Source organism: Bubalus kerabau, chromosome 20 (assembly GCF_029407905.1).
Source record: "Bubalus kerabau isolate K-KA32 ecotype Philippines breed swamp buffalo chromosome 20, PCC_UOA_SB_1v2, whole genome shotgun sequence".
Classification (NCBI taxonomy): Eukaryota; Metazoa; Chordata; class Mammalia; order Artiodactyla; family Bovidae; genus Bubalus; species Bubalus kerabau.
Window position 1 is genome coordinate 55,773,977 of NC_073643.1, and position 14,086 is coordinate 55,788,062.

Sequence of the window (14,086 nt, forward strand, 5' to 3'; positions counted from 1 at the left end):
CTGAGCCACCAGGGCAGCCTAACAGACGTATTAGTCAGGAATTTTTTAATTGTTGAAGACTTAAAACCATTTCAAACCATCATGGGCCAAAAGAGGCATTCTCTGAATTAGCTAACTAAAGGAAGTTGAGACTGGCAGTAGAGCCTCAGGGGAGCCAAGGCTCACTTCCACATCTCTGTATCTCCCTCTGTGTCTGGAGATAGTGAAGGATAGGGAAGCCTGGTGTGCTACAGCCCAAGAGGTTGCAAAGAGTCAGACAAACTGAGATCTGAACAACAACAAGCCCCTGTGCCTTGTGTCTGCTGCTCTCAGCTTCCTGGCTTTCTCCACAAAGATAGAACCAGCTTCACAGCCAACACTCACCTCCCTCTGGCTCCCACACCTGCCATTCCAAGAGAGATCCAAGGAAGTTCTTCATATATTCTGAGTCTTCTGTTGAATTTATTTATTACAAATATCTTCCCTTACCCTGAAACTTCTTTTTCACATTCTTAAGGGTGTTTTGTTTTTTGTTTTTTTTTTCACTGATCTGAAGTTCTTCATTTTAACATAGTCCAATTAATTAAAATTTCCCCTTATGGTTAGTATTTTCTTTGCATTATAGTTAAGAAATCTTATCCTATTCCACAGACTGTTCATTTTAAAGGCAATTTTAAGTAAAAAGACATTGAACATTCAAAGCAGGATGAATCATCTAGAGGAGAAAAAAAAATTTAAGCAATATTTTTATGTACCTCTGAGTCGTAATGTGAAATTTCCAACTCTATAACATATATTTTCCACCTAATTAGATTTTGAAAATGAAGTTAACGAAGGAGGCACATTTTTAAAAAATAATTTAAAATATTTATTTATTTCTGGCTGTGTTCGGTCTTCATTGCTGCGTGGGCTTTCCTCCAGTTGCAGAGAGCAGGGGCTCCTCTCTAACTGCGATGCTTGGGCTTCTCACTACTGCGGCTTCTCTTGTTGCAGAACACGGTCTCTAGGGCACACAGGCTTCGGCAGCCGTGGCGCGTGAGCTCAGTAGTTGTGGCTCATGGGCTCTAGGGCACAGGCTCAGCGGTTGTGGCACAGGGGCTTAGTTGCTTTGCCGCATGTGGAAAATGTCCAGATCAGGGACTGAACCACTGCAGTGCATATCCTGCACTGCAGGCGGATTCTTTACCACTGAGCCACCAGGGAAGCCTGGGGAAGCACTTTTTGAAATCATGGAGTATTAGGGTTGGGAAAGTCTTGTAAGTCTTGCCTTTCATCAGTCTGACTCAGGTCCACAGATGTCTACTGAGCACGGCTCTGTGCAGAGCTCTCAGCTGGGAATCAGGAGTCTGGGAGGAGCCTAGCAGGGAGGGCCGTGTGCACCCAAGTCAATGGAGGCAGGTCCCAGGTGACAGGAGGCCCCAAAGGAGAAAGTGCTTGAGAGGGGAGTTCTCAGAGGAAATGGGGGGCATTTTATCCCAGGGGGAAGGAATAGGTGATCTGTGGTGTGTGTTTGTGAGGGGCTGGACTTGAATGGAGTGTCCCTGGTGGCTCAGTGGTAAGGAACCTGCCTACCAATAGAGGAGACACAGGATACATGGGTTCGATCCCTGGGTGGGGGAGATCCCCTGGAGAAGGGAATGGCAACCCACTCCAGTATTCTTGCCTGGAAAATCCCATGGACAGAGGAGCCTGGCAGGCTACAGTCCATGGGGGTCACACAGAGTCGAATATGACTTAGTGACTAAACAACAACGGACTTGAATGGGGCACATGGATCTGCCTTACAAGGCCTCTGTGCCTCACAGACTCATAGCAAAAGCCCTTTCTGCGGGGAGCTGCCCGTGAGAACGGGGTCCTTTGTTTGAAGGACACAGCTCTGGGAGCTGCCTCAGACCTTGAAGGTTTGCTTGCAAACATAGCTCTCTGTCCCACCACCCCAGAGATTAGGCGATTATTTACTGCAGACACCTGGAGTTCTGGACAAACTTCTCACGCACAGAGAAATGTTATCTGGTGTAAGAAATAATAACAGGGTGCCATTCCCATGCTCTCAAGATTTCTTGTGACTTTTTGTAAGATGTATAGGTCAACAAAGAAAAATGCTAACTGTCTTGTCTTTCTCACCCTCTCCTGTATAAATATAAGACGCTGAATAAAGTCGTGGTCAGACTGCGTCCCTTCGTGGAGACGTGTCTGAACCTCTCGACCCCATCTTTGCTGTAGTTTGCTATAGTTTTCTTTCTCAGCCACGCTGTGCACGTTCTCGGGACCTGATCGACTTTGCCGGCTGGCACCGGGCACGATGGCGCCCGAACAGGGACTCAGGAATCGGAGCCCGACAACGGCCGCTGCCCGCCAGGATTGAAGTAAGTAACAAGGAATTCCTAATTAAATGAAGTAAAGGGCAGGGAGTGTTATTGTCGAGAGTAATAAATCATGGGACAAGGCAATAGCCGCCAATTATTTGTACATATGTTGAAAACTATGTTAAAAGGTAGGGGAATTCATGTAAATAAGTTACAGTTAGAGAAGTTTTTACTTTTTATAGAGGAAGTTTGTCCCTGGTTTCCAGAGGAAGGAACAGTTAGTCTGGAAACTTGGAAGAAAGTAGGAAAACAATTGCAGACATATTATTCCTTACATGGTCCCAATCGTGTCCCTGTGGATGCTTTTTCTTTGTGGACTCTCATAAGAGACTGTCTGGATCCTGAACATGAGGGGCATAAGATTCAGATGGCCCTCAGGGATTCCACAGAACCTGAAGTTGCAGAGCCTTCTGCCCCTCCGCCTAAGCCGCTTTATGCTGTGCCTGAGGGAACAGCTTATAAGGCTGGGGGGAACGATGATGTGTTAAGCTCTGATGAACAGGAAGAGTTAAATGAACAAGCAGCTCAGTACCATAGAGAGGATACGCCTTGGGAGATGATGGTTAACATGCAGCCCCCCACAGGAAAAGGGGAATTAAAGCATTCAGGGCTTTCCGAAGAACAGCTGGAGAATTTAATTCAGAAGATTGTTATAGCAGTAAAAAAGGATGCACAGGGAGACTCCCACTCCAGTCAGCCTGTGCCTCCAGCTCCCTCGGTTCTTGCTGGGCTCAATCCACCTCCACCTTTCATAGAACCACGAGAGCTTATATCTATCCCTGCTTCTTTGCCCGGTGAAAACATAAAAATTAGAAGTGAGATATTATTATCTCCTCTTCAACTAGCAATTAAGCGAGCTAATGATGAAGGAGAGCATATTCTCGGGTTTTCAGGAATCTATCCAGTATTTGAAAATGCTCAACAGCAGAGGTATTATGAACCGCTGCCCTTTAAGCAATTAAAAGAGTTAAAAATGGCTTGTGCACAATACGGCCCGACTGCGCCGTTTACTCAGGCTATTATAGAGGCTTTAGGAAATCAAAATCTGCCACCTAATGATTGGAAACAGGTTGCTCGGGCTTGTCTCTCTGGAGGAGATTATTTACTATGGAAATCTGAGTTTGCCAAGCAGTGTGGGATCACAGCCGATATCAATCGGCGACAGGGACTGAATATCACTTATGAAATGATGGTGGGAGAGGGAGATTATCAAGACACTAATAATCAACTTAATTATTTGCCTGGAGCCTACCCTCAGATTAGTGCTGCGGCTCTACGAGCATGGAAAAAACTTCCAAATTCTGATAAAAAGACTGAGGATTTATCTAAAATTCGCCAGGGGCCAGATGAACCATATCACGATTTTGTTGCCCGCCTGCTTGAGGCAATTAGTAAAATGATAGGTGATGAGCAGGCAGGAATGGTGTTGGCTAAACAGCTTGCTTATGAGAATGCCAATTCAGCTTGTCAAGCTGCCTTGAGACCTTACAGGAAAAAGGGAGGCTTATCCGATTATGTATGGATTTGTGCCGATATTGGCCCTTCGTACATTCAAGACATAACTTTAGCTGTGGCATTACAAAGAAAGACAGTCAAAAAAGTACTGTATCAACAACAAAAGCAAGATAAGGGATAAAATTTTACAGTTTGCTCATTATCACCAATTTCTCTTCCCCAAAATTGTTGTTTCTCAGCCCCTTGCTGACACCCTAACTGTATTTACTGATGGCTCTTCTAATGGAATAGCTAGTTTGATTATACAGGACAATACCACTGCCTGGCGTACTAATTATAAGTCAGCTCAGGAAGTAGAACTATTTGCCATTTTTCAGGCTTTATTACAAATCTATGCTCTATTTAATTTATATTCAGACAGTCAATATATCATAAGAGCCTTAAACACTATTGAGACTGTTCCATTTATTGGTACTCTGAATTCTACTATCCAAACTCTTTTTCGTGATATACAACATTTAATTTGCTCCAGAGTTAATAAGTGCTATTTTGGTCATATTTGTGCTCACTCTGGACTTCCTGGACCTTTAGCACAAGGCAATGCTTTGGCTGACGAAGCTACACGTATGATATTTCCTTCATTGGAACAAATGGCAAAAACTTCCCACAGCTTACACCATCAAAACAACAATAGCTTAAGACTTCAATTTGGCATTACTCGAGAAGCTGCCGGACAGATTGTTAAGCAATGTCAAACATGTCCTCAATTTTTTAGCATCCCCCATTATGGAGTTAATCCCCGAGGATTGTTGCCAAACGACATATGGCAAATGGATGTTACTCATATTCCTGAATTTGGTAAACAAAAATTTGTTCATGTTCCTATTGACACCTTCTCTGGCTTTTTACATGCCTCTCTACAATCTGGAGAAGCTAGCAAACATTGTATAGCTCATTGCATTAAATGTTTTGCTGTTATGGGAACCCCTAAGACCATAAAAACAGACAATGGTCCAGGATACACTGGAAAAAATTTTCAACTATTTTGTACACAATTGTCTATCTCACATAAAGACAGGTATCCCTTATAATCCTCAAGGTCAAAGAATCATTGAACGGGCACATCAAACTCTCAAACATCAATTACAAAAACTAAAGAAGGGAAAATTGTATCTCAATACCCCCTCCAACTCTCTAACCATGCTTTATTTGTTCTAAATTTTTTACAATTGGATATACGTGGCCGTTCAACAGCACAACGATTTTGGAACTTGGATGCGCAAACAATAAGAGCTAAAGTCCTTTGGAAAGACCCACTTGTGGGAAAATGGTATGGACCAGATCCTATAATAATTTGGGGACGAGGGCATGTTTGTGTTTTCCCACAGGATGCTGAAGCACCGCGCTGGCTGCCGGAAAGGTTGGTACGCACGGCGGAGACGATCTCTAGTAAACCAGATGAGGAGATTGACTATTCAAGAACATGATAAATTACCATCTTGACAACAACTCCAGACATTGATGCGAGAGACACAGAATCGTGCTGCTGTGCAGGGCAATCCGATATCACCTTTCAGCTTCCTGATAACCTTATTAATTATCTTAAATCAGATTAATACTAAATACTAATTCTAAAAAATATTCAAATGCTTACTGGGCTTATTTTCCTGATCCTCCCCTTCTCCAACCGGTGGGCTGGGAGGGTCGGTCCATTCCCATATACACTAATGATACTGTGGCTTTGGGTGGTTTTTCAGATAAACATATTATTCCTAATCAAGTTAATTTCTCTTATCATGGAGTGTTTGATCGTTTACCTATCTGTCTGTCTAGATATTTTAATTCAACAGGATGCCTTTTTGTTGGGGAGGCAAGATATGCCAATTCTGACAGTAGTTGGAACCTGGACATTCCTGGAGTAACAAAAAAATCTGGAATTCCTCAACGTCGTAATAGAACTGGTCCTTTAGATATCCCTTTCTGCGACTTTGAAACAAGGGGAAGAGTCACTGCAGCACCATGGAAACTGTGTCGAGATGGAACTGCTATGGTTTATAACATATTTGGGACAAATGAGTCGCTGTGGGACTGGTCTCCAGACTCGGCCCGAAACCCTGGAGCTCAGGACAATAGAAACTTTGCATCTCGTATTTGGAATTTAGGCGGCTCTAAAGTGTTCCAAACAGAAATCTGGAAATTAGCTGCTGCCCTTGGATGTGAGGGTTCCTACCTTCAGGTGGTATCGAAAGTGAGACACGGTTATTTATGGAATCTTACCATGAGGTACCCTCCTGCATGTGTGCCTCAATCTTATGTTTTACTAGTAGGATCTGTAAATATACAACCTGGGTTACGAAATTATGATGTAACTTGTAACAATTGTACTTTGACTAACTGCATTAGGGGAATTACTAATCAAACTAGGGTTCTAGTCTTAAGACAGCCTGCTTTTGTTATGGTTCCTGTAAAGATCAATGGGTCTTGGTATGATGAAAGAGGACTTGAACTTTGGAGAGAAGTAGAGGGTGCTTTAATGCGTTATCGTAGGGGAATAGGGTTAATAATTCTGGGATTTGTAGCTTTGGTAACCCTTATTGCCTCCTTGATTACTGCAGCCCTGACCCTGGCACAATCAGTGCAAACTGCAACTTTTGTTAATAATCTGGCACAAAATGTATCCGTTACCCTGGGGACTCAAGAAAATATTGACAAAAAGCTAGAGGATCGATTGAATGCCCTTTATGATGTTGTAAAATTTTTAGGTGAAGAGGTTCAAAGTATAAAGTTGAGATTACGGGTACAATATCATGCCGATTTTCGATGGATCTGTGTTACCCCAAAAAATATAATGGTAGTATAACTGCTTGGGATAAGGTGAAAGCTCATTTAGAAGGTATTTGGCATAATGAAAATATTTCCTTAGATTTGCTGCATCTACATCAGGAAATAATGAACATTGAAAATGCGCCCAGACCTGATTTGGATGTTGCAAAAAGAGCTGAGTCTTTTGTTAAAGAACTTTTTTGACATGTACCTACCATCAATAGTATTTGGTACTTGGGAACAGCTATAGGAGGACTATTCGTAATAATTTTAACTGTTTTATTTCTTGCACCTTGTTTAATTAAAAAACTGATTGATGATCTATGGATGATAAAGGCTTCCATCTATGGAAATGGTCTGCGGTTAAAGGAACATAAGTGTGCGCCTATATAAAAAGAAAGGGGGAGATGCGGGAAGCTGCCCGTGAGAACGGGGTCCTTTGTTTGAAGGACACAGCTCTGGGAGCTGCCTCAGACCTTGAGGGTTTGCTTGCAAACATAGCTCTCTGTCCTGCCACCCCAGAGATTAGGCGATTATTTACTGCAGACACCTGGAGTTCTGGACAAACTTCTCACGCACAGAGAAATGTTATCTGGTGTAAGAAATAATAACAGGGTGCCATTCCCATGCTCTCAAGATTTCTTGTGACTTTTTGTAAGATGTATAGGTCAACAAAGAAAAATGCTAACTGTCTTGTCTTTCTCACGCTCTCCTGTATAAATATAAGATGCTGAATAAAGTCGTGGTCAGACTGCGTCCCTTCGTGGAGACGTGTCTGAACCTCTCGACCCCATCTTTGCTGTAGTTTGCTATAGTTTTCTTTCTCAGCCACGCCGTGCACGTTCTCGGGACCTGATCGACTTTGCCGGCTGGCACTGGCAGCTTTCTAAACCTGTGATGGCAACAGGTGAAGGGCTGAGCAATCAGGGATCCTAGATCCAAGGTCCAAGGCCAGGATGCTGCCTGGGATGCATCCACAGCTCAGTAGCATCCTGTTGCCTGGATCTGCACTTCTCACTTCTCAAGAGGAGATGGATTTTCAACTCATCAGGAGAAGATCCACTTGCAGCAAAAGTCATTTGCAAGGCTCACACATGCAAAGGAAACCAGGGAAAGACTCTTCCTTTTTGGAATCCCCCAGAATGGTAACGGAGTGTCATTTAGTATAACTATGTTTCGATTTAAATGCCCTGCCTTATGGAGACACAGACATAGAGAACAGACTAACAGACACCCTGGTGGGGTGGGGGGTGGGGTGGGGTCTTGTGAGGAGAGGGTGGGATAGCTCTCCCATGTTGGAGAGACCAACATGGGAACTTATATTATCATATGTGAAATAGATAGCCCATGGGAATTTGCTGTATGACTCAGGGAACTCAAACCCCGGCTCTCTAACAACCTAGAGGGGTGGGATGGGGAGGGGGGCTCCAGAGGGAGGGGACATTATGTATACCTAAGCTGATTCATGTTGATGTTCAGCAGAAACCAACACAATTCTGCAAAGCAATTATCCTTCAATTAAAAATAAATAAAATTATTTTAAAAATAAATCCTTTCTTTTTCTTTTAGCTGTAATGCACACCACTCAAGTTAAAGACTGGTTACAAAATGAAACACGGCACTCTTTGGATAAATAAGAGGGAAAGGAAGAGAACAGACTTATAAGCACTAATTGGGTCCAAGGCTATTGCAGACACTTGATTCCTCTTCTCTCATTAGTATAACACAAAGGTAGGGGATAATAGTCCCCATTTTACAGTTTTCATGAGCAGAGATTCAGAGACGTTAAGGGACTTGCCCCAAGTTGCACAGATTAATAGTGACAGAGCCAGAATTCACACTTGGGTCTGAGTCCCGCCTTCTCTGGCTAGAGTTACCACAAAGAAATGAAAAGGTATGTGTGTGGGGGGCCTGGTTATTTCATGGACATGTGAAAAAGGACACATACCCTAAGCAGGACAGGGCAGCAGTTAAGTGTGACTGCAGGGGACCTAGCTGATTCTATGATCAGGTCTCTGGTGGCCAGAGCGCCATGCTTCTCCAGGAGGCTCCCTTCCTCAGCCACATGGAATACCCCTGTATTTCTGCGGTCCTGCCTCTGAGGGTTCCCATCTTGACCTCTTCTTTTAGATCATCCTCCAGCTTCTAAATAGATTCTCTTTTCTCTTGACTTAAAAATAGGGCTTCGCTGATAGCTCAGTGGTAAAGAATCTGCCAGCCAATGCAAGAGACATGAGTTCGCCTCCTGATTCAGGAAGATTCCACGTGCCAAGGAGCATCTAAGCCCATGCAGCACAACTATTGAGTCGGTGCCCTAGAGCCCGTGCTCTGCAGCAAGAGAAGCCTGCACACCACAGCTAGAGAGGAGCCCCCCATTATTATTATTTTTTATAATTTAAAAACTTTATTTTTGACTGTGCTTGGGTCTTCATTGCCTCGTGGGCTTTTTCCTAGCTGTGGTAAGCGACTTCCCTGGCAGTCTAGTGGTTAAGATTTTGCCTTCCAGTGCACAGGGTGCCTTGCGGCCAGAAAACCAAAAAGCATAAAACAGAAGCAATATTGTAACAAATTCAATAAGGACTTTAAAAATTGTCCACATTAAAAAAAAATCCTCAATAAAAAAATAATAATTATTATTATTTTAAGGCTTTGATTCTAGGCCTAGTGTATGCCATTATCCTTAACTGGGTTGCATGATAATTGGTGATGATTCACGTATTGGCAATTTGGGAGTGCCCTTCCATTCCTGCAAGCTTGGAAAATATTCCCTGAGAGCCTTTCCTGGTCTCCAAGTGCATTTATCTTCCTGGCATTCTCCCCGGGCCCTACACTCCCTGGGTCCTTCCAGCCTGCCCAATGCCCCTCTAATGAAGCCTCTCACTGGTGTGTGCCTAGCTCAGATCAAAGAACACAGGGATGTCTCAGTCAGCGAGCTGTCCCACAGCTGCCCTGCCGCACAGTCAGTGATCTGATGGATTTCCACACTCTTCTCTGCTCGTGAGAACGGTTAGTTCAGCGCCTTTTTAGGAAAAGATTCTTCAGCGGGAAAGCAGGAGACCTGGAGAGGTTTCCATCCAAGGCCTTGACTGTTAAGCAGGGCTCGGAGGAGATGAACCAACACGGCTGAGGAGTTGGGAGAAGAGGAGACAGAGCAGAGATTCCAGCACATAGAAAAGGTGGAGGAAAGGTGATCCAGATCAAGGCTGTTGTAAAGGAAGCCAGCCTGGAGGGAGGGAGACTCGGAAGAATGATTTCACCCAGTGTGGAGAGGGTGCACTTGGGTGCATTTTCCAGAGATGAATGCAGCAAAGTCTCCCTCCCTCCCTGCCCCCAGTACTCTTCCAGGAAGCTTGCCACTCCCCCATCAAAGAGTGGGGTCCAACAGAAAGAGATGAATCTAAAAAGAAATGATACAAAAAACTTATTTACAAGACAGAAATAGACTCATAAACTTAGAGAAGGAACTTGTGGTTGCCAGAGGGAAAGGACAGGTCTGGGATCTTGTACACGCTGCTGAATTTAAAATGGATAACCAGGGCCTTCCTGGTGCTCAGTGGTACAGAATCCGCCTGCATTGCAGGAGATCCAGGTTCAATCCCTGGGTCGGGAAAATCCCCTGGAGGAGGGCATTGCCACCCACTCCAGTATTCTTGCCTGGAGAATCCCATGGACAGAGGAGCCTGGTAGGTTACAGTCCTTAGCGTTGCAAAGAGTTGAACACAACTGACACGACTGAGCACACGCATGCACGCATAACCAGGGCTTCCCCAGTGGTTCAGTGGTTAAGAATGCGATTGCCAATGCAAGAGACACGGGTTCGATCCCTGGGCTGGGAAGATCCCACATGCCACTGGGCAACTAAGCCAGTGTGCTGCAAGTGTTTAGCCTGTGCTCTAGAGCCCAGGAGCCACAACTGCTGAAGCCCACATGGCCTAGAGTCCCTGCTGTGCAACAAGAGAAGCCACCACAACGAGAAGTGCATGCACCACAACTAAAGAAAAGTCCACACATCAATGAAGACCCAGCACAGCCAAAAATAAATAAATAAAATTATTTTTAAAAAATGGATAACAACAAGGACCTACCTACTGTATAGCACAGGGAACTCTGCTCAATGTTCTGTGGCAGCCTGGATGGGAGGGGAGTTTGGGGGAGAATGGATACATGTATATGCACGGCTGAGTCCCTTTGCTGTTCACCTGAAACTATCACCACATTGTTAATTGGCTACACTCTCATACGGAATAAAAAGTTAAAACAAAGAACTGGGTCTAATTCCCTTGCCCTTGACATGGAGTTTTAGAGACTGAATTAGCAGTGAAGGCTTGAAGTGATGCTAGGCGACACTTGGGAGGCTCCGCTATAGAAATCCACATTCATCCCCAGGCCTCGCCTGTGAAGCCCTCAGCCCTCCTGAAGCATTTCAGCTTCCTTGAGGCCTCCATGCTGTGAGAAAACCTAAACTAGGCCACACGGAGAGGCCACACCGAGGCCTCGACAGCCCATGAAGAGACGGAGTGCCTGGCCAGCCGCCTGCTGCTTCAGCCTGGCTCTCCGGGCTCCAGCCACTGTCTGACCAAACCACATATGAGACGCAAGCTGCAACCGCCCAGATGAACCTTTCCCAAGCTCTTCACCCACAGAAATCATGGCAGGTTACACAGTGGTTACTGTCCTAAGTCACTAAGTTGTGGGGTGATTTGTTACACAGCACTCGATAGCTGGAACGTGGTCCTGGCCAAGTTCGGATTAGACAGGAAACGAAGTGTGCGGGCAGTGACGTCACCGCAAATCATTTGAGGAAAGAAATGTTTACCTGTCTTTCCTGGATTTTTCATTAAATTAAATTGCTAGAATCTTTATGAGACTATGACTTCAAAACGATGCTAACCTCTGTTATTACAGCCAGATGGTGAGGGACCACGCTCCAGCAGCCTAACCACTGGTTATCCACAAAACCATGGTCCAACCTGCTCCTTCTAGGAATCCCAGGGGGTGTGCTCTCGGCCTTCCTAATACTGCTGCCATTTCTACCCCCACTGCCCCACTTCCTACCCTAGCTCACACTCTTCCTGGTCAGGAATCACTGCCCACAAGGCCATCTGACGGCCATCAACATCAAACACTAAGATGCAGACCAGGGGCTTGCCTTCAGTGGTTCTGGGGCAGAGGCAAGGTGACCAGTCCTTCCGTTGTCCATGGCCAGCTTTCCATTGTCTTCCCTGAACCCGCTGGCAGTTGTGCTTGGATCCAGGGTCTTAAAAGCTCTCACTTGAGCAGCTACAGTCTCAAATCTCTTTCTCTGCTTCGAGCATGTGTGTGCTCAGTCATGTCCAGTACTTTGCCACCCCATGGGCTGTAGTCCACCAGGCTCCTCCGTCCATGGAATTCTCCAGGCAAGGATACTGGTTCAAAGAACAGGTGACATAACATTCCTCCTGGAGTCCTTCTGTCTCCTCCAGCCCATCCCCCAAATAAAACTCATGCTTCCTCCTCTCAATACAGATCAAAAGCTCTTATGTATCCAAAGAGATGCTGGGTGGGAGCAGAAGAGTGTTTTTATACATCGAGGCCCTGAGCAGCCCAGCAAAACTGCTCTCTTAACTGGAATCATCTCAACCAATGCCCCCCTCTCCACAGTGTACATCAGATCTTTGAAGAGCCAGAAATTAAAAACAGGACTATTTAAACTGAGTTTTAGTGAAATGGGGGTGAAGGAATGGAGATACAAAAGCTGCTGGCAAAAAAACTTTGAGTTACGAGAATCTCTCCTGGTGGATGTGGTGGGAGCATCACTGCAAGTTTCATTCTAGACTTGAGCAGACACCAGCGCCATCATGGGAACATAGAAAGGCGGAGTTCTTTGCAAAACACTTTGATTTTAAAAAGTGGACTTCCGTCATAGCTCAGTCAGTAAAGAATCTGTCTGCAATGCAGGAGGCTCAGGCTCTATTCCTGGGTTGGGAAGATCCCCTGGAGAAGGAAACAACCCACTCCAGTATTCTTGCCTGGAGAATCCCATGGACAGAGGAGCCTGGCGGGCTGCAGTCCATGGGGTCACAAGAGTCAGACATGACTGAGTGACTTTCACTTCACACTCACTTGATTTAAAAATGTGTTTAAATCACACCACACCAACGGAGATGACTTTATACTGTAGATTGGAAATTGGCTAAGAGCTGGTTATCAGAGACAAGATCTATACAGGATTATTTGAATCCATTAGTAGAAAGGTATTTCCATGCAGGCTCTGGAGGTCTGAAAGGACCACTATGGTTGGACTGAACATTTTTAGAACTATGCAGAACAGAATCTGAGCTGAAATCTCCATCTGTTTCCCTACTTGGAGTGTCCAGACAAGACTTTAAAGACAAGAAAACTATTTCTTGAGCCTTTGTGAAAATTAACAATGTGGTAAAAAAAAAAAAAAAAAAAAAAAAAGAATTGATGCTTTCAAACTGTGGTGCTGGAGAAGATGAGGGTCCTTTGGGAAGCACGGAGATCAAATCAGTCAATCCTGAAGGAAATCAACCCTGAATATTCATCGGAAGGACTGATGCTGAAGCTCCAATCCTTTGGCTACCTGAGGCGAGGAGCTGAATCATTGGAAAAGACCCTGTTGCTGGGAAAGATTGAGGGCAGGAGGAGAAAAGGGCAGCAGAGAATGAGCTGGTTGGATGGCATCACGGACTCAATGGACATGAGTTTGAACAAACTCTGGGAGATGATGAAGGACAAGGAAGCCTGGCGTGCTGCAGTCCATGGGGTCAAAAAGAGTCGGACACGACTGAGCGACTGAACAACAACAAAAGAGAGAGAAGAACAGAAAAGCTACTAAAGATTCTGAGGCAAGGAAAGACATGCCCAGTGTGAGAGGAAGTCAATGGACAAGGAATTGGAGTGGAAGTGTTGGGGCAGAAACGAGTGTGATCACACCCTGCAATGAGATCTCATCTGAGGCTCCCTCGAGGAGCAGCATATTCAACAGAACTTATTCTCAGGGCCACGCAGACAATACCTTCCGCAGCTCCTATCTGCCCTGAGGTTTTAGAGGAAATCACAGAAATGTCCCAACTGACAGCAGTCCATCATCCCAGCAGAGAAATCTAACTCACCATCTCTTTCCTCCCCACCCAGGGAAATGACACCCTTCTTGGGCTGTGCCCTCCTTCTCCTCTGTCCTCCACAATTGGAAGATCAATTAATTCATGTGGCAGACACATGGCTGCGAACCCAGCCACTCACCCAACAAACCCAGGTTTATCCTGGTATCCACCCTCCTCATGGCAGTTACATGATTTGTGAGGGTTGAGTCCATCCTTATTCCCAGAAGTGTGTCCTAATTAGTCTAAGCCAAAGTCGGTGGTACTATTGCCTTGCCTGTGATTCGTTTCAGTTCAGCTCAGTTCAGTCGCTCAGTCATGTCAGACTCTTTGCAACCCCATGAATCGCAGCACGCCAGG

At 45.0% G+C, this 14,086-nt stretch overlaps 1 long non-coding RNA gene across 1 annotated transcript; it reads left to right on the top strand.

Annotated features, from left to right (window-relative positions):
• The first annotated feature begins 2,130 nt into the window (after positions 1 to 2,130).
• On the top strand, positions 2,131 to 7,305 carry LOC129635043 (uncharacterized). The gene is made up of 2 exons (XR_008706087.1): positions 2,131 to 2,345; positions 5,189 to 7,305. It is a non-coding gene; the product is annotated as an uncharacterized LOC129635043 (long non-coding RNA).
• Positions 7,306 to 14,086: the final 6,781 nt, after the last annotated feature.